At 46.6% G+C, this 20,320-nt stretch overlaps 1 protein-coding gene across 1 annotated transcript in view; it reads right to left on the reverse strand.

Moving 5' to 3' along the window:
• The window catches only part of LOC144772549 (transmembrane 4 L6 family member 5-like), a 360,840-nt gene that overhangs the window by 244,419 nt on the left and 96,101 nt on the right, over window positions 1-20,320 (reverse strand). The window lies entirely within an intron of this gene.

A 20,320-nucleotide genomic window follows, 5' to 3' on the forward strand; every position in this document is an offset into this window, starting at 1 on the left:
GGTGACCGATATCACTACCATTCTCACCATGATCCCTCCGACTGCACAGTACTTTTCGGTCATTGACCTGAAAAATGCTTTCTTCAGCATTCCTATCCACCCTGATAGCAGACAGATCTTCGGATTTTCAATATCCGGACGCAGCTTCCGCTTCTGTCGCGCTCCTCAAGGCTACACTGAAAGTCCGAGCATATACAGCCAGGCTCTGAAGGCTCTGTTGGATGACTTAGAATTGCCGGATGGCAATGTCCTCTTGCAATATGTAGATGACTTACTCATTGCATCTGACACAGAGGATGGATGTAAGAAAGCTACGGTTAAATTGTTGCACCATTTGGCTGTCAAGGGGAACAAGGTATCCTTATCTAAATTTCAGTATTGTCGAAAGGAGGTGACCTACTTAGGTCATCTCTTATCGAAGGAGGGTAGACGACTAACACCTGAACGTATTGCTACCATTTCTAACATGTCTGTACCTTGCACGCAGCGTGAAGTCCGCGCTTTTCTTGGCATCACATCTTACTGTCGCCAATGGATACCTAATTTTTCACTTCTGGCTAAACCTTTGTTGCATTTGACTACCAAAGATGTGCATGAACCCCTACCCTGGACGGATGAATGTCAGCTCTCTTTTGACTCTCTAAAAACTGCTTTATGCTCTGCCCCTGTTCTGGGTACTCCAGATTATCGTAAACCTTTTGTACTATATGTACACGAGGTCGACGGTTGTTCATTATCTGTTTTAACGCAGGCCTTTGGAGGTAAGCAAAGACCGTGCGCCTATTTGTCAGCAACATTGGATAATGTTGCAAGAGCACTTCCTAGCTGTCTGAGGGCTACGGCTGCAGTAGCGGTGGCCATCCGGCAGTCAGAAGGACTCGTTTTAAATTCCAATTTGACTGTAATGGTGCCGCATGCAGTAGACACCTTGCTAAATAAAACAAAAACGCAGCATCTTACGAGTGCACGCCTTACTGGGTATGAGCTGACCTTATTTGCACCACATATCACGATTACTCGATGCGCAACATTGAACCCAGCCACATTGTTACCACTCCATACGAGTGAACAGGACACTAATTTACATGATTGCATATATCGCACAGAGGAAGAGACCAAGGGTAGAATTGACCTCACAGACACACCCTTAGATCAGCCCCAGGGAGAGCTATATGTGGATGGTTCCTGTTTCAAACTAACAGATGGCACAACGACAGCTGCATATGCCATCACGACTCTGAAAACAGTTGTTGAAACACTCAGACTACCCCACCGATCAGCCCAAGCTGCTGAACTTATGGCCTTGTTACGAGCCTGTGAGCTGAGTGAGGGACTAGAGGTCAACATTTACACGGACAGCCAATACGCCTTTGGCGTAGCCCATAGTTTTGGGCGGCTGTGGAAAGAAAGGGGTTTCCTTACTTCACACGGTCAGAGAATACAGAATGGGCAGCTGGTTTTGAGGTTGTTGGATGCTCTCACTCTTCCCAAGAAAGTGGCTATTATTAAATGCAGTGCTCACAAAGTAATTGTGGATGAGGTAGGAGAAGGCAATGCTTTTGCAGACCAGGTGGCCAAGCAGACAGCACAGTCGCTGATGTCACCCATGTACGTTCATTCCTCTACTAGATGGGTGGGGGGAGACTGTGAATTATTTGATAATACTATGGAAAGTGTCAGAATACTACAGAAGGAAGCCACCTCAGCGGAACTAGAGAAATGGGAACAAGAGATAGGGAGATTGGATGAAAATAATTGTTGGATCGATTTGACTGAAAAACAAAGATGGCTACTGCCCAATGCATTAGTACAGGCTGTGGTAACAATGGCGCACGGACCAGCACACATAGGAGCAAAAGGCATCTGTGGGATCTTAGATCCAGTTTGGAATAATCCGAATATCCAACGGACGGCTGTCCGTTTGGTCCAATATTGTATGGTCTGCTTGCAGCATAATCCAGGAAAAGGAGAAACTGTTTTAGCCGGGAATTTCGCACCACCTGCATTGCCTTTTGAAGTGCTCCAAATGGATTATATTCATATGGACCGCGTCAATAATCTCAAATATGTACTGGTTGTAGTTTGTGCATTTAGCAAATGGGTTGAGGCATACCCTACTAAGGAGAACACAGCATTGGCAACTGCAAAAGCTCTCCTGAAAGAGTTTGTGCCTCGCTTCGGATTGCCTCGCTTGATCTGGTCGGACAACGGGCAACATTTCCATGGGGCCCTTGTGCGGCATATCTGCGAGGGCTTACACATACGACAAAAGTTCCATGCTGCCCGACACCCCCAATCAGCAGGGCTCGTGGAAAAATACAATGGCATTCTGAAATTGAAAATGGCAAAAATAAAGGAGAGCACGGGGTTGAACTGGCCTGACACTTTACCTCTAGCCCTTATGTCTTTACGTGTCACCCCGCACTCACGTTCGGGTCTCTCTCCATATGAGATACTGTTTGGGAGACCTGCTAATGTGTGGGGGGTACCTCGACCTCGTTCTTTTGCAGATATTGAATATCCTATGTTGATTGATTACCTGTATGCTTTGACTAAAGACCTTCGTTCTATTCATCAGCAGGTAGCTTCTGTACTGCAGCCACTGCCAGAGGGCCCCGGTCATCGTTTACAGCCCGGCCAGTGGGTCCTAGTCAAAAAGTTTGAGCGAGACACCAGCTTGGCTCCTAGATGGTCTGAGCCACGGCAGATTTTGTTGGCCACCCGGACGGCGGTTAAAGTGGATGGCAGGAAACATTGGATACATGTTTCGCATCTGAAACGACTACCACTTCCACTCCCTGGTGAGCGGTCACGTCCAGGGGAAATTCTAACACAGGAAACTGAAAGAGCTGATGCATTTGTGCCCTTTTCTGACGCCTGCGAGATTGAGCAGAGGCTACGGGAAGGATCGGCGAGATCAGATGACTTGGTCTCCACTGAAGTTGCAAGTGAGCGTGCAGTAGCGTTGAATTCTGTTTCAAGTACCCCAGACGACAAAACGTCACCAGTACGGAAAACCCCGGGTGTGCTCTTTTCTGACCCTGAAGTGTTGGGTCGTGAGCGATATAATCTTCGGCCCAGAAGGCCGACACACGGCGCCTCAGACCACATTGTCAGGAGATAGGGAAGGACTTCATTGCATAAGATAGGGTTTGCTAGACTACCGGTCTGAGCGCTGAGCGAGACACTGGACTGAACTCGTTGAGAGCTGGAACTTTTCAATCATTGTGCTCTGTTCAGAAAGAAGATTCTGTTCAAATGGATATGGCTTCTACCTTGGAATAGGGATACGAGTCTGCCTGTGAGACTCTGACGGACGCAGGAACGAAGAAACCCTCTGGCAGGTCGGACTGCTAGGCCTATCTCTGGACTTTTAGCTAGCAATGTACCCTTTTGGTCGTGTAATCCTAGAAGAAGAGTTTCCTATTGCGCCTAGACGCATACCTTTCTATGAGCCAATGTTTTCCACATGGACCACGAAGGTCAAAATAGCTTTTGTTGTAACTATAACTGTTATAGTAGCTGTGTTCATGAGTCTGTTTGTATACCTAGAACATAAATACCCCTTACAAAAGTTTTTGCCCACAACTGCCGCACCTCCCGAGCATTTCCTGTTTACCCTAGCGCCCCACAAAGAAAGACATCGCCAAAAATATGCTAAAAATGTATTCATAGAAATGTTGCATCAGACGCACAATGTTACTAACGCCACGGATTGTTGGGTTTGTGGACTCCTGCCTACTGTGGTGCGCAATCATGATCTTTTTCTCTCCCGCCCTCTGTCTTATCTAGGTAGTTGTGAAGCATGGTACAAACTGTTTCTGGCGATATACCGGCATGGGAGTGAGCATTTCAGGGATCTAGATGTCAATGAGCACAATATTATTCTTGATTATGTTCGAACGCACTATGCATATAATAGAACAGGACATGGGGATAAGGTGATAATTGACCCACAAGGATGTATACAGCTGTATTTAGCGGTAATGAACAAAACTTGGTTAAAAGATGAACTGTATGATTTTAAGGACTTTAATGCCACTCAATACTTTCAGATTTTCATCGAACGAAATGTTACCAGAGACCGCACTGTCCCCATTCCTATTTTGAATGTTTCTGCAGGATTTTGTGTGCAAGGGATAGGTAAGGTACAAATGGGGAATAGCATCTGCAATTATACCTATCGACTGCGAAAACGTATTAGCCCTCCTTTGATTACTCCCCACAATGTGTACTTCGTGTGCGGGGAACATGCATACACTTGGCTACCACGAAACTGGGGGGGACGCTGTTATCTGTCCTTTCTGTTTCCCCCTGTTTATGTGGCTCCCTCCAACTATCATAAAACGCATCAGTTATACCCGATGCGGTCGTATCATGGGAACCCAGCCGCTCCAATCACAAGCACACCGATAGCAAGCTTCACCGAGGTGACCTCGAACCATTCCCGTAGTTCACTCTTACACAGAGCACGTAGACAGCTCGATATGACTGAAGTTGATCAGACAGATACTTCATTGCAGCAATTTACAGATTTCAGCAAGGGTCTAGTACCCTTTTGGGGGCCCATTTTCAATAGTAGGGAAATTCGGAGACTGTCTAGAATAGTGGAGAATGTCATTAATATCACTACTGATATTTTAACTAACCTAACGGTGGAAATTCAGGCTACTCGCCTTGTAGCGCTTCAAAATCGAATGGTTCTAGACGTTATCTTAGCTGATCGGGGTGGGGCATGCCGCGTCATCGGCAGTTCTTGTTGTGTATATATTCCTGACTCCGCCCCCTCCGTCCATCTAGCCATCCAGAAACTGCATCGCATTGCTTCCGAAATGCATGTTGACAATGGGTCATGGTCATTGTCAGGTTGGTTTTGGGGACTTCTGGCCACATGGGGATGGAAGGTAATGTTAATTTTAGGAGGAGCTGCTGCCATCATTTTCACATGCTGTGTCTTGATGCACTGTGGTCCAGCCTGCTGTTCTTACTGTGCTTCCCGTATCACCACTCTGTGTGTTCCATCCCCTATCGCTGTTAAAGCCCAAATGCTGCAGAAAGAGGTACATGGTATGATGATCATCGATGAAGAAATATTTGAGGAGTAGATGTCTGTTATCATTTAGCGCCACCACGCTAAAAGGAGGGTTTGAGGTACCAGAATCGATTCCTGATCACGTAGTATTGATAATCGATATGTTAGGATTAGCATGGTGTCACTAAACTCACACTGTAGACATGCATAATTAGTATTTACGGTATTTTCTTTCCACTTAGCTTCATGCCACGTTACGCTATATGAATACCATATTATGGCCCTCTTTAATATCGTACATGCACAGGCCTTATTCTCCCTTAGCTCTAAAGGCCCTGCTCCTGGGAAAGAAACCAACTGTTGCAGAAACTGCTGTTTCAGCTCGGTAGGCTCGGCAAGGTCGTAGTTAGCCGAGGAAGGGCCGATAAGCACATTCCGGGAGGGGTGCAGGGTGGTTTGTCTCTGAGAAGACAGAAGGGAGTCACCCGTCTGACCTTGCTGCCTGAGCGAAATCAGGAGCTCTTTGTGTGCCTTATATGGGCTTTCCTATTACTGTACTAGCTTGTACCAATTTGTATTTTTCCATGTTAGGCCATGCCGGTGCCAACGCAATTGTATATATGTGATGTGCTGACAATGTGCCAGCAGTCTTCTTGGCGGACCTTTTGGGTCAGGTCGCAAGGAGCTCCTCTGGCAGAGTTTGTGTTTGTCTAATAAACGCTTGAACCTTCTACACTGCCGACCGACTGCTTATTTATAATGATAAGGGACTTGGTAATGTAATGATTATTGTTGGGAGGGGATCATATATTTTTCGGTACTTCAGTTCAGTGGTAAGGTTTGCCATTTGAGGAGGTCAGCTCGGGCCTCGGGCCTTCTTCACTAATGGGGTGACGTTGAGGGACCAAGCGAGGTCAGGGAGGAAGGCAACCCAAATCCCCAGATACTTGAAGGACTGTCGCCAAAGAGGTATCGACGACTGCCAGTCAAAGCACTCTCTCGAAAGATGAAGGAGGACAAGAACGGATTTAGCCGAGTTCAAACAAAGGCCGGGGGTTTGTTCAAAGAGATTCAAGGCTCGGAGGCATCAGGGTCCTGACTGAGGAGGGTCTGCTAGGAATAGCAGTACTTTGTCAGCATAAAGGGCGATCTTATGTTCCTCGAAGCCAGGCCATCTCGAGCCCGTGAGGAGCTGGTCAGACCGTACAAGACAGGCAAAGGGCTCCATCCCCAACGCGAATAATAGGGGTGAGAGGGGGCATCCTTGCCTCGTGCCTCTTCTGATGGGGAAGGGATTTGACAGGGCTCCATTGACTAATACCTGGACCCTGGGTTTGCAATAAACGGTCTTAACCAGGCCGCGGAATGAGGCCCCAAAACCCATTTCTATCAATACCTCCTCTAGGTAACGCCAGTCCACAGGGTCGAATGCTTTTTCGAAATCTATGAGAAGGAGGGATAGGTACGGGGATAGCTGCTGCCGGTTTGCCAAAGCAAGGTGGAGGCGTCGAAGGCAGTGCCGGGTTCCCCGTGAGGGCATAAACCTGCACTGGTCGGGGTGGACCAGTGTGGCCAGGTGCGGTCGTATACGGTTGGCTAGGACTGAGGCAAATATTTTGAGTTCCGAGTTAATGAGGGAGATGGGGCGGTAATCGGGGCAATGCCTCAAGCGAGGTTGAGACTTTGGGATCACCACGATAGTGGCTATATCCGTCTTGGGCGGAATAAGCCCCGATCAGATGCCTCTCGATACAACTCCAGAAGATGGGGGATCAGCGTGTCTCGATAGGACGCAAAGAACTCTTGCAGGAGTTCATCCGGCCCTGGTGTCTTACCTGCAGCCAAACGTGATATGGCATCGCTGACTTCCTCCGGGTTGACCGGGAGGCTGAGAACTTCCGCATAAGACTCACTAAGTTGCGGGAGGGAAAGTTGTTCGCTGGAGGAGTTCCGGGAGCGAGAGGGTGGGAGGCTGCGCAGAGTAAAGAGCGTAGTAAGTGGCAAAGCACTGGGCCACTGCAAAGGAGGATCGCTGGCTCACTCAGTCCGAGTCGATCACGTCAGGGATGATACGGTTGGCCATTGGATAGGGGGCCAGGTGGTGAAGGTGTTTACCATTTTTGTCTCACCACCCATATACTCGCGCCACGGAGGACCTCCACAGCAGTTTGGCTGCCTCCAAGGAAGTCTGTTTGATCTCATCCCTGAGAAACACAAGTCTCCTGTTGTGGGCCTCCGATCGCCCATCTGGAGGCTGAGCCTCAAGTAGAGCTGCCTGAGCCTTTAGGAGTGTGAGGTGGGAATCTTGTTTCATACGTTTAAGCTTGAGTTGGCCCTTGGCAAAGCCCCTGATGGTGGCCTTACCGGCTTCCTATGGGGTGCCAGGACAGGACCTGGCTCTTTCACTAACCCGGAGCTGCCCCCCCCCCCCCCAGCACCTTGAGACCCTCACAGGTGAGTAGCATGCGTATAAACCACTGATTGATTGATTGATTGACATCCGATTGGTAACCCCAACACAGGTCCCAACAACATGTTTCATCGTGGGGATTGCTCACATATCCCACCACAACAGAGGACACGTCTGCCAGTGCCCGAACTCTGGATGCATGTGCGTGGAACAACGCGTGTGTACACACACCTGTGCAAGGTGAGGCAGGTCCATGGTCGGAGAAACACAGCTTCCTTTGGCAACGTTGCCAATTCGGACACACTGCTGAGGGACAGCACACACACGGCACTGTGGCACGACAGGTGAATCTGTCGGACCCTTACACCTGAGCACTGTCAGCAGCAGAGCAGACAATCATTGCACTCTGGTGGCAGAGCACTATGCAGATCCCATAGGCAGTGAGTCATGCCCCTTTACACGGGGCGATGGGCAGACGCCAAACAACACATGCCTCACCCAGCAAGGCAAGGTGGGCTGGGAGTGTTGCTATCCGTGATGATTTGCGGCCATTGTTGCGACAACAATGTCTGAACCTCGATATGTACCCATGCTGCGTGCAAGTGCAAGTGTCTTAAGCATATCCCTACCTTTTGTGGCCGTTGCCTCGTTCGTAGTGACACGCACATTCCAATAAAGTCTATGTCATCCCACTGGTGGCTAACTGTGAGGTGAGTTGATTTGATTCTCCACTTGTGTGCCACAATGAGCATCATACCTACACAGGGAGGGACTGGCTCACGCTTGTGCAATGGTGGTGTGCCCCTTTTGCGAGTACAACCTCTGTGAGCCAGACATTGTTTTGGGATAGGTTCTGGCAGACATGTGCACTTACGTGACTTCAGGAATGTGAGTATTGTGTGCAACCTCTGATCTTGTGGAGCAATGTCATACATCATAACAGAATGTGTCCACACAGATGTGTGTAAGTAGGTATGCGATGTGTTGTCCTGTTGTCACTTGTCATGGAGGTCACCACTCATGGCCTGCTACCAATTTGGTCACTCCTACACACCCCTGTTATGTTATTTAATACTTGTAGAGTGCGCAGCTACTCAACAGAGTGTCCCGGCGCTAGGCAGTACGTGCGAGAGAAGACAGCTTTCGGGGCAGAATTCTAGCTGTAGATTATTGTTGGAACAGCCACGTTTTGAGTTGTTTCCTAAAGGACAACAGATCGGTAGTTTGTCTGAGTGTTATTGGAATCCTATTCCAGATGCGAGCCACCTGAAAGGATTGGACCCTCTGCGAGAGCGAGCGAATTTAGGCACAGTCATCAGGTGTTGGTGTGACGATCTTAAGTTTCTACCGGGAGTATAAAATGTCACCCATTTCCTGATGTAGTGGGCTCCTGTGCCATGTAGTGCTTTAAACACCAGCACAAGAGCTTTAAAGTGGATTCTGCTGCGAATGGGTAGCCAGTGTAAGTTCTTCAAATGAGAGGAGATCCGTACTCTAAGACCCAACAAAAGAATGGCCCTAGCTGCCGTGTTTTGGATAACCTGGAGCTTACTTGATTATTTGATGTTAGTCAGTGTGTTTTTCGACTACATGGCAGATGTGTGGTCGTACCCCTGCATTATCATCACACAGAGTCAGGCACTGGCAGATATGAGTGGACAGTTACTTCGCACATACGGGACCTGTTATGAGTCGGGTCCTGTGGTGCTTGTGTTGTACTTTGTACCTCATTGCCGTCATTGCTGATGTTCTGTGATTGCTATGTGTGTGCTGCATTATGATATTGGTGGTCTGGAGGGGGACCCTTTGTGTACCGTGTGGACGGGGGCCTACTTGGCGTTTCTATGTGTGCTGCAGTGTGCCAAGGCTATTAGTGTCATGTTCCTTGATCTTTGTGGGTGTGCAGTGTGCTACACATAATTGTGCATGTGTGCCACTGTGCCCATATCCCCCCGTCCCCCCGTCCCTGGTCGTTACTCACCCTGTTGCTATTGGGTCAGGTCGTATTGTGCTGTGTCCAAGCCCCAAATTCCTGCCACTGTCTCCACACTGCTGACTGTGGCCACCAAGTCCTCCAGCTCAACAATCTCCTCCTGTGTCGCAGGACTCACACCTCCAGTCGCCCTCGCTGCCTTCCTGTTAGCAGAAAGCTTCTCCTTGGTTTGGCTGTGCACTTCATGCCAGCGCATCTTGACCTCCTCCAGTGACCTCCTCGCCACTCCGACTGCATTGACGTTGCTGACGATGGCCTGCCATATTTCCCTTTGGGTTTCCAGTGCCGCAGTGGAGGTACCGGACAGTTGTTGGTAGTGTATTTATCAAAAAGAGAGGGGGGGACCAAGGAGCTTATATAGGTCGAGTGCCCGTGCTCCGAAAATCAATATTTAAACAACAAAGAGGACAAAGTTCCTATGCCAGGGTGCAAAAAGTCACCCATGCATCGTGGTGCAAAAAGTCACCCATATTTAAAAAATTGGAAGAAAAAGAAAGGAAAAAGAGAAAGGGAGATTCCTAGGTATAAAAGACCCCAAATTATGAGAGGGAAAGACATTGTGTTTCCTCTGTTGCCCTCACACACCCCGAAGAGTGTCATGCTTCATCATCGGGCGTTTGCTCCTCGTAGAGTCGGCGCTGCAATTCCCTACGGGTCCCCCGAAGGGTCACTTTATCTGAGATCTTTTAGAGGAATGCCGGATGATGCATGCGGGTGTGCGGGTAATGAGTCAAGAGGAGGGTAAAGAAAATTCGTGCCAGTGTGATAGATTGAAATTAAAACAAGGGTAAATATGCAGCGATATGTTTAAAAGTATACCCTTGGCAGTCAATACTGCTAAAACTTATTGACCCAAGAGGCCTATTATGCCTAGGTGTCAATTGTCAAGGTCAACATGTTTCGCGCTTCCGTTGCCCATAGGTCGTTAGAGCTTCGTCAGGACCATAAAGAGTATGTAAAGTGCACGTGATTTAGTGAGTTTAAAAAATTACCCTCTTATCTCAATCAGGGTGGAGTAGAACCTGTGTACCCTTATCATGGTCACAGCTAATAGGTGGAGGCCACTCCTGAATGTAGCCTAGGAAATTGAAAAAGAACAAAACAAAGTAATAAGACAGCATCGGTGACAACTTGATGCCGCAAAATGTACCACATGTGTGTACATCAATTACACTTAAACAATAAAGTAGAAAGGCACACAGGACAGGTTGATCGTAACTGGTCAAAAAGAGGGGGGGGGGGGCTTTGTTTAATGTGGTTTTGGCCCCTACCCTACATAGCATAAATATTGAAAAAAGGCGGGGAGGAGTTTAAGTGGTCCTCAACCTAGTAAAGTTTAAAATATATGCTCCATACAACAAAGCAATCTGTCCTGGTTTGTTTACTTAAAACGAGCGTACAAACTGTAAAGTTATAAGTGTTCAAAGAACCAAGCACTGCGTGTAGTAATCTTACGTGGTCAGAATTATGGGCGCCCGCAAGGAACCGGGCTGTAAAAACAAACACAGAGACAGCAGCATAGAGGCACATTAGCCAATCATCCGAAGTGCTGGGCCGAGTGCTCACAGTGCAGGATATTACATCTTTGAAGTACTTACAAATGAGTGCGGGTGCTGCCTTCTTGCAACCTACCCAAGACCACGCTTCTGCCAAAAGGAGACTCACATCGGTAAAACCGCCGATTTAAATGCACAGGCCGAGTCAGGTGTGAGGCGGTATCCTTTTCCGGGGAGGAAAGGAATCCTAGTGAGAAGCAACTAAATGCGCATGTGTGAACACCGGAGATAAACGCGCATGAGCTTTAATCGGGCACACTACTCCCCTGCTCATGCGCAATGGCTCACTACATAATCAAGGAACGGGAATTGTCGAAAAAATTGCCCAGAAACGTACAGGCAATTTGCAACATGAAATAATTTACGTACAATGCCCTCCATCGCCACATAATTTACCATAAAGGGGTTATCTTAATGTCATACCTGGACCGTACTTCGTCCTGCAAGTAATATAGCCCTGTGATACTGCTACCTAATCGTGAACACTCAAATGGATCCCAGCACTTTCTTAAAATACAGTTTGTTAAATTGCTATCTTAAAGGGTTATCCATTACGTACCTTGCGCACATCTACAGTTACGAAAGTGGGGCAATTAACCACTGCATCACAATGGCAATGATGTCCAGGTATACTGTGAAACCAAGTCCCACTGATAAAGTAATCCTGTCTCATGTGCCTCACGAAAAGAAAAGAAAGAAAGGACAGAATAAAATTAACGGTCCCTCGGCTAAACAGTCGTGCTAAATATATTTATCAAAAAGAGAGGGGGGGACCAAGGAGATTATAAAGGTCCAGTGTCCGTGCTCCGAAAATCAATATTTAAACAACAAAGAGGACAAAGTTCCTATGCCAGGGTGCAAAAAGTCACCCATGCATCGTGGTGCAAAAAGTCACCCATATTTAAAAAATTGGAAGAAAAAGAAAGGAAAAAGAGAAAGGGAGATTCCTAGGTATAAAAGACCCAAAATTATGAGAGGGAAAGACATTGTGTTTCCTCTGTTGCCCTCACACACCCCGAAGAGTGTCATGCTTCATCATCGGGCGTTTGCTCCTCGTAGGGCCGGCGCTGCAATTCAAGTCAAAGTCAAGTCAAGTCAAAAAGTGCTTTATTCGAGTTATTACCCATAAAAGCATAGTATACACAGAGTTATAAAAAGCGAATTAAATTTACAATCAAGCACATTGACACAACACTATAAAGTACTGATAAAAATACATTTGGTTATAAAAGGATTAAAACATTTGACAAGGATAGTTTCCAAGATGTAAAACGCTGGAATCTAAAAGCAATTATACAAGTGCAAAAAAACAATTAATCGAGACAGAGAATAGTTAATTACTAGCAGTCTCTATCTTGATTCAAAATCATTAATAATTAAAAAGAGCAGTAATGTCAAATTCACGGGGACCAATTTATCAGACAGAGAATAGTTATTTAACTAGCAGTCTCTGTCTAGTTTTTCAGACAGAGAATAGTCATTTAACTAGCAGTCTCTGCCTGAGCGTCCACGCCCAACCCAGATACTTTGCTATAGCTATCTGGATCCAAGAAACTGGACTCGTACATATAATTCGCATAGCTACAGAGCTACGTGATGTCCCAAGGTTCCTGCACATAGGAGCTAACCACACTCGTCTTGGAATAGCATAAGTTCTGCATGAAAACAGAAAATGACCCAGAGACTCGCTCCCCAACCCACAGGCTGGGCAGGTGTTACTACCACCTGAACACCATTTAGCTGTCAATGTTTTTATAGGAAGTGCACCAGCTCTCAGTTGGAATAAAAGCTTCCTATCACCTGGTTTGGAGATGATATCCCAATATGATTCCAGGACTGGATACATTTTAGCCTCAAGGAAATACAAAGACATCGACCCAGAATTTGAAGCATTTAAAGTTTTGGTAGCAACCCATTCCCCAAAAATATTTTTTAAAACACGCTTAGAAGGGAATGATGCCCCTGCCGGGTCCTGCCATAGAGAACTTAACCCTAGCTCAAACAGTATAGTTTTCAGAGATTTAAGCCAGCTTATCTTGTGGAAGCCATCAACCTTGATGACATCCACAAAACCCGCGGCATAATGTGAGAGCTCAGGAGTGGTCCAGAGTCTGCGCCAATATAAGATCGGGCGTAATCTGGCCAAGTCCTTGATTTGTTTCCTTCCTAGGTCGTATCGGAGGGGCAACAGTGGAGTACTTTTGGGTGTACCGGTGAGAGTTCTTAAAAATTTATTTTCAGAGGCTTGCAAAAATGTAAGATTTTCAAAGCCCCACATTTCTGCGCCATAAAGTGCAGACCCAATAGCCTTTGCTTCATATACCAATAGGGCTGGTTTAACAGGTTTAGTTAGCGACTTCCTGTGTTCAGAATTAATTGTGCCAGCTATTTGTTTGTGTCGCAAAATAGCAATTTTTATATGCTGGTTCCACCTGTGGTCATCAGCTATTTGGATACCTAGGTAAGTGAATGATTTAACTAACTCTAAAGGCCCGCCGCTCATCATAATTTTGGACTTGAAGCTACGCTGCGGCTTAAAGCTCATTAATTTAGTTTTCGTAGTGTTCACCTCCAGTCCATGTTCCCCACAGAAGTTCTCAAAAATTGTCAGAGCACGCTGTAAGCCACTAGGGGTTTTTGATAAAATTAGCGTGTCGTCCGCGAACATTAGTATGGGGATTTTTAGGCCTGCAAGAGAAGGAGCATCCACATTCGCAGTTACCAATCGTGAAACTACACCGTTTATGAACAATGTAAATAGAGTAGGAGCCATTGAGCACCCTTGTCTGACCCCTTTTTCAACACGGAAATCTGGAGTGACCATCCCGTGGCCGCCCCACTGAATTTTTGCATAGTTAGACTCGTGGAGGCGCAGTATCATAGTTAGTAACTCTTCAGAGACCCCCAGACTATGCAAGACTTGCCACAGTTTCGCACGCGGGACCAGGTCGAATGCAGCCCGCAAGTCGATAAATGCCGCGTACAGGCTGCACCCCCCCAAAACCACGGTTTTCCACTGTAACAATTGGAAACGGAACACTTGGTCAATCGTGCTTGTTGCCCTTCTAAAACCTGCTTGGAATGGAGATAGGATACTAAAATCCTCAGCCCAGTCAAGAAGCCTATTGACCACCACACGTCCTACAATTTTTTGTACAGTATCAATGAGGCTAATAGGCCTATAGTTACAGGGCTGAGCACGGTCCCCCTTCTTGTACACAGGGATAATAACTGCACCCCTCCATGAATCTGGGACATCTGCTCCCTGAGCAATAGAATTAATAAGCAAATGTATATATTTGCACCAGCGTTCACTATCGTTTAAAAATATATCAGCGGGCACTCCATCTTGACCTGGAGCTCGCCCACATTTTACTGCACAAATAGCAGACATAATCTCTTTGTAATTAAAATTATTGCCTTCAAAAAACTTCGTAACAATACTGTCCTCATCTGAGACCCGGGTATTAAGAGTGTATTGCGAACTAAAGAATTTAACCCATGCTTCCTGTGAGACGTTATTACTTGGAGACTCTTCAGCTCTCTCAGAACCCCATTTTACAATATTCCAGAATGCTCTGGAATCCTTCCTGTCACTGGCCTTTTTCAGTTTGCACCAGTGTTGTTCGTCCCAATCCCTCTTAGCTTTAGCAATGCATACTTTGTACTCCTTCCTGGCTAGAGGAACAGACACACAGTCTCGCTTCTTGATTGCCCGGCCAAGGTCAAGTCTTGCCTTCCTACAATCAGAATTATACCATTTAGCATCTTTACGAGTGATAGCCCCCTTGTGCTTGTCAGGTCTTAGAAAGTGCACTTTGATCTTAGCAAAGAGGCTATCATGTATTTTAACCACTTCCCCCAGATCCTTAGGAGAGGCATTAGCCAGTTCCATGGCAAGAATGGCTAGATCAGTTTCACTGTTGATAATGTCAATAGCCTGCTGATTTCTCGCTACAGTGTCCCATCTTAACCTGCGCATATTGTTCTCAGGGATAATGGGCGGAGGAACTAATTCATTCGGGCAGATAGGGTTTAACTCAGCAGGCCACCATTTGTGAGTCACACATAAGGGATTGTGGTCACTCTCAGGTCTTATAATGACTTCCATGTCACAAAGGGTAGGCCACAGATGCAAACTACAGATCACGTAGTCAATTCGACTTTTGTGCCTCCCATTGTCGAAAGTTGGTGAACCATTTTTATCCCTAGCTGTTCTCCCATTCATAGCTCTCAAGCCTTTTTCCAGACACATTGCATTGATAGTTATTATATCCTCGGTCCATCGGGAGACTGGTTTCAGATACAGCTCAGGGATGTCCCAAAAGGAATCCTCATCAGCACCAGTAAAAGCATCTCCCCCAACCAAAGGCTCAAACGTCCTATTAAGGTCTCCTGCTATAACAATGTTATTTTTATCAGAGTGATCGTCGATAAGGTCGACCAGGGCTAATATTGTTTCAAAACGACCCTTGGAGCTCCTGATATAAACGTTGTAAATGTCAAGTGACCCTATTCTATCATTAGAAATCCTAATGAACTGGATATCATTGTGTCCGATAGCTATGTTTTTAACTGAGAAATTTAGTGACTGTCGGATCCATATAGTAAGCCCCCCCATAGGTCTACCTTTCGGGCCCTTGACAGCTGGTACGTAGAAATTCAAGTAGCCTAAAAGAAAGACAGGATCGCATGCCCAAGTCTCCTGGAATATACAAATATCAAATTGGGTAACAAAACCAAGCCAGTCACCACAATCGAGTTTGGATGTCAGGCCAGCTATGTTCCAGGAGAGTAGGTTAGCAACCCCTGACAAACGTCCCTGGCCTAATCCAGGGAAAGAATTTAGTACACAGGCCTCGCCATCTGCTTGGGCAACCAGGTTATTCAACAAATCGTTAGTAGGGCAATTAACATTCTGGGCAGGTAAGCTATCCAGAAACTGATCCCCATTAACTAGTGGTACTGGGCTTAGTTTGATAGAAAGTCAATCACAGTCATCTAAGTTAGAAAAAGCTGAAAATCTATTCTCCAAATGTAGACCCCACTCTGGCCGCTTCGCTTCCCTCCGCCCTTTTGTTGGAACAACGTTCCACTTAGTTTTTAGCATTGTTTTATTAGAGACCCTCCCACTACACTGATAGAAGAAGTCTAGAGTGAGTGGAATGATTTCAGTCGATCTCCGTTGCGGAGGTAAAAGGTTAGGTAGAATATTGGCCAAAACCTCTGGGTCAGAGAAATGTAGGACAACACAATCACCCTGAAACTTCTTTGCGCTATTGCCTATCCACCTCACCCTTCTGGCCTTTACTATTTCTTCAGCCAATTGGTGCTTAACCCTAGGAGTTATTAACATATTATTTGTTAACCAATAAAGGGCTTTAGACAATAGGGATGAGGTAGATTCTTCCTGACCAGGCTGCAGGAGAGGAACATTGGCTAAAACCAAGACCAAAGGAGAGGCCTCAACTATCAGCTCTACCGAGCCAGTTACAGATTCTGGGGCGGAGGATGCATCTGGAGGAACGTCTTTGTTCTCTGCACTATCAAGTATGGATATCAGGGGAGCCACCGGAGGGTCTGGTAGTGAGGAAGCCCCACCACCCACCAAAGAAGAAGAGGCCTTATTAGACTCTACCCTACTAGAAACAGCATCTGGTAGTTTGCCTACTTCAGATATGGTTTGATTCAGTAGACCCCCAAGGCGATTCACTTCTTTAGTGAGTTTATCAATTCTGCCTAGCAGTGGATTAACAATGTCCTTTATCTTAGTGTCCATCATACTCAGTAAGTTCTTAAATTGACCACTAGTGAAAGACATAGAAACGTTATCAGAAGTGTCATCTTCTTCCCTCGCGGATTTACTAGGGGGGGATGCAATCTTTTTTCGGCTTGATCTGAGCCCGAATCGTTTTGGCTGTGGATGCGGCTTTTTAGCCCCTCTGGTGGAGCGAGGAGCAGGCACCGGAGTGGGGGCTTTATCCACAGGTAGATGTTGATCAGTCTCCGTCTCACTCTCGCTGACTAACTCAATAAGAGCTGACTGATTCATTACAGCGGTATCAGCTTGGTCAGATTCACTTACAAGTGCACAGCAGGAGCTAGGTTGCTCTGAGGATTCGACAAAAACTGAAGCCGGCGAAGTTGGTGAGCATAGGGCAGATGGTGAACTCAGGCCAAGTGAAGATCTCCTGTCACTGTTAATTTTGGCAACTACCTGAAAGATATAGTTGTCCATAGTGTTTTTTGCAGGGGATAACTTTTTGCCGGGCATACTTCACGATTAAGCAATGTTTTCAGAAGCACGGGGCAAAACAGGTGCTCCAGGAGACAAACAATGAAATAAATAACCCCCAGCTATAACACAGGCTTACCTCCTTGGATCAGGTTTTCGAGCAGAGTACCAGGCCCAACCCAACCTTGTCCAACCTCGGACGGCCTCAGACGGCCCGCCCTTAGTCCGGGCTTTGTCCGGCGCGTCCCGCGCGCGTCCTCGCGGGACGAAGGCTCTGACTGTGCTTTAAACGCCTCCTGGCGCGCTCGTTGCTGCCGTCGTCGTCGTCACTGACCCCAAAGGCTGCTGGGGGTTGTGGTCCGGCCGGCGGAGCCAAGCCCGGCCGGTCGGTTTCCGGAAGAGAATGGCGGAGCCAAGCCCGGCCGTAGTGCAGAGGAGGCAAGCGGTTCAGGTGAGGCGCTTACTTCAGTGTCGGCTCCAGGGTCTCGTAAAATGTCCTTTGCATCACGAGGGAGGAGGGGCAAGGTGCGCACTTCCCTACGGGTCCCCCGAAGGGTCACTTTATCGGAGATCTTTTAGAGGAATGCCGGCTGATGCATGCGGGTGTGCGGGTAATGAGTCAAGAGGAGGGTAAAGAAAATTCGTGCCAGTGTGATAGATTGAAATTAAAACAAGTGTAAACATGCAGCGATATGTTTAAAAGTATACCCTTGGCAGTCAATACTGCTAAAAATTATTGACCCAAGAGGCCTATTATGCCTAGGTGTCAATTGTCAAGGTCAACATGTTTCGCGCTTCCGTTGCCCGTAGGTCGTTAGCACTTTGTCAGGATCATAAAGAGTATGTAAAGTGCACGTGATTTAGTGAGTATAAAAAATTACCCTCTTATCTCAATCAGGGTGGAGTAGAACATGTGTACCCTTATCATGGTCACAGCTAATAGGTGGAGGCCACTCCTGAATGAAGCCTAGGAAATTGAAAAAGAACAAAACAAAGTAATGAGACAGCATCGGTGACAACTACAGTTGTTGGTAGTGTCCCATGACCTCCGTGACGATGATCCGGTCTTCCTGCGGACTGAACCCCGTCTTCTTCTTTCTCTTGTCCTTGCCCTTCCCCGAACTTGCTGGACCTCCGTGGGGCTTCTTGTGGTTCGGCTTGTCCTCTGCACTCTGTCCGGGCGCATCCATGGTGCTACGCAGTTTGAATTGATTTTTTTTCCTTCTTTCTTTTATAGTGCATTTTTCCGCAAGACGCGTGGGATTTGCAGGCCTGTGGCTGGTTTTCTCAGATTTTTGTACCGCAATTGCCTCGTCGCATTTTTTTTCATTCGCGTTTCGCATTTTTACGGCGTGGTATTGATTTTCTCGCAGATTTTTGACTCGTTATCTGATGACTATCACATGCTTCCGCATTGTTGTGAATTCCACGTTGACACAGGGTTATTTTCCCGCGATGAGCTGCGATGTTGAAAGTTGCTTTACGCAGCTCTTGCGGTAGTTATCACATGTTCTTGTGAATATACCCGAGTCTTAGCAAATTCTGCCACCTGGATGGCCCAGTGCAATCTCACGGACATTCAGTGTTTATATTTTCAGTGTTCATATTTCGGAATGACGTGTTAAAAAATGAACAACGCAGTGGGGGTTAAAGCGATGACTGCTCCTCTTTCCCTGAAAGTGCGCTTTCAATGCAATCTCTGATCTTTGAGCAGAATACTGTCTGGCTAAAGGAAGCACATAAAAATGCAGCAAATATTATGCAAGCACAACTGTATACTTTAATTTAGTGTATCCCGTAATGTGTTTGCGGATCGGTGTTCATAAACGTATGTTAATAAAGCTCATCCGTCTGATCATAACTGACCCCTACATTTTTTAAGCACAATGAAATAATCCTTCTTAGTCCGTTAATAGTGACATATATCACAGCAGCTGAAAAGTTAGCAGAGTTGACACTTAAAATAAATGTATAGATTGAGATTTGGGGATATGGGCCCCCACTTCTACTGAGAAGCTGGAATGACATCGTGTGGCCTCCGTTGGGCGTTTACTATAAAACATATCTTGCAAAACATAGAAGGCAGAAGGAGGAGCAGCAATGTGTAAAGAGATCTGCATCATTGGGTTCAAGGGTCATATTAAACTTGAGCAAGGCCCCATTTTGTGCTTTTGCTAAGGGAACTCGTCAGCACACCCACGTGACAGATAATAGAAAAAATGCAAGCAGCCCTGATTGTCTCCTGTGCTGTAGTAACCCACACCACAGATGTGCAAACGGCCTGGCTGGTCTTTGAAAGATAGCCTGGGGCCGTCCCAAACTTCACCCACGCTAATGGGGGCGCCCCCATGCGGGGTGAGGTTTCTCGAGTTGGTCTCTCGAGGTTTGACCCTAAGGGATCCGTGACCTCTCAAGAGGGCTCCTATTTAGAGCCTGTAGCCCCTACGATGCTTGCAATATATAATTTCTTCTTGTAAACAGCCAGTGGAGTGGGGTATTATGTGCACCGGATGGTACCAACACCCTACCACAGGGGACAACCTTCGAGGACAATCATGACACTTTTTCTGTGAGTGTAAGCTTTGTCAGTGTCTGTGCAACTACTGTCAATATTTACACGCGAGAGGCCCAACGAGTGACGTTCATCACTATCAAAAGGCCTACACGCTAACAGCTACAAAGAAGTCGTTATATTTGCAACCATAAACGATACAATATTTCACTTTTTGAGCGATTTTCTGCCCAGGAACAATATATCATCCTTCCAAAGCATTTCAATCTTTCAACGTTGACACAATGAAATACCCGAAGTGGATACTTGGTATTATCATAAAATGGAGCGACATGACCGCCAAGATACTTCTAGGTGGAAACAAAAATGTGTCGTATGCCCAGAGCTGCCGACTTTGAAGCGAGGGAGCCATGTGCGAGTCTCGGCGTCTGCTCACCATTCTATGATTCTGGGCAAATGACTTTATCTCACCGTGCCCAAAGCGCTCCGTTGACTTTGGGACTAGTTTACGCAATATAAATACGCTGACAAATAACAACAAAACTAGACCTATCAACAAGCATTGGCATCGCCAGCAGATTT

This window comes from Lissotriton helveticus, chromosome 8 (genome assembly GCF_964261635.1).
Source record: "Lissotriton helveticus chromosome 8, aLisHel1.1, whole genome shotgun sequence".
Taxonomy (NCBI): domain Eukaryota; kingdom Metazoa; phylum Chordata; class Amphibia; order Caudata; family Salamandridae; genus Lissotriton; species Lissotriton helveticus.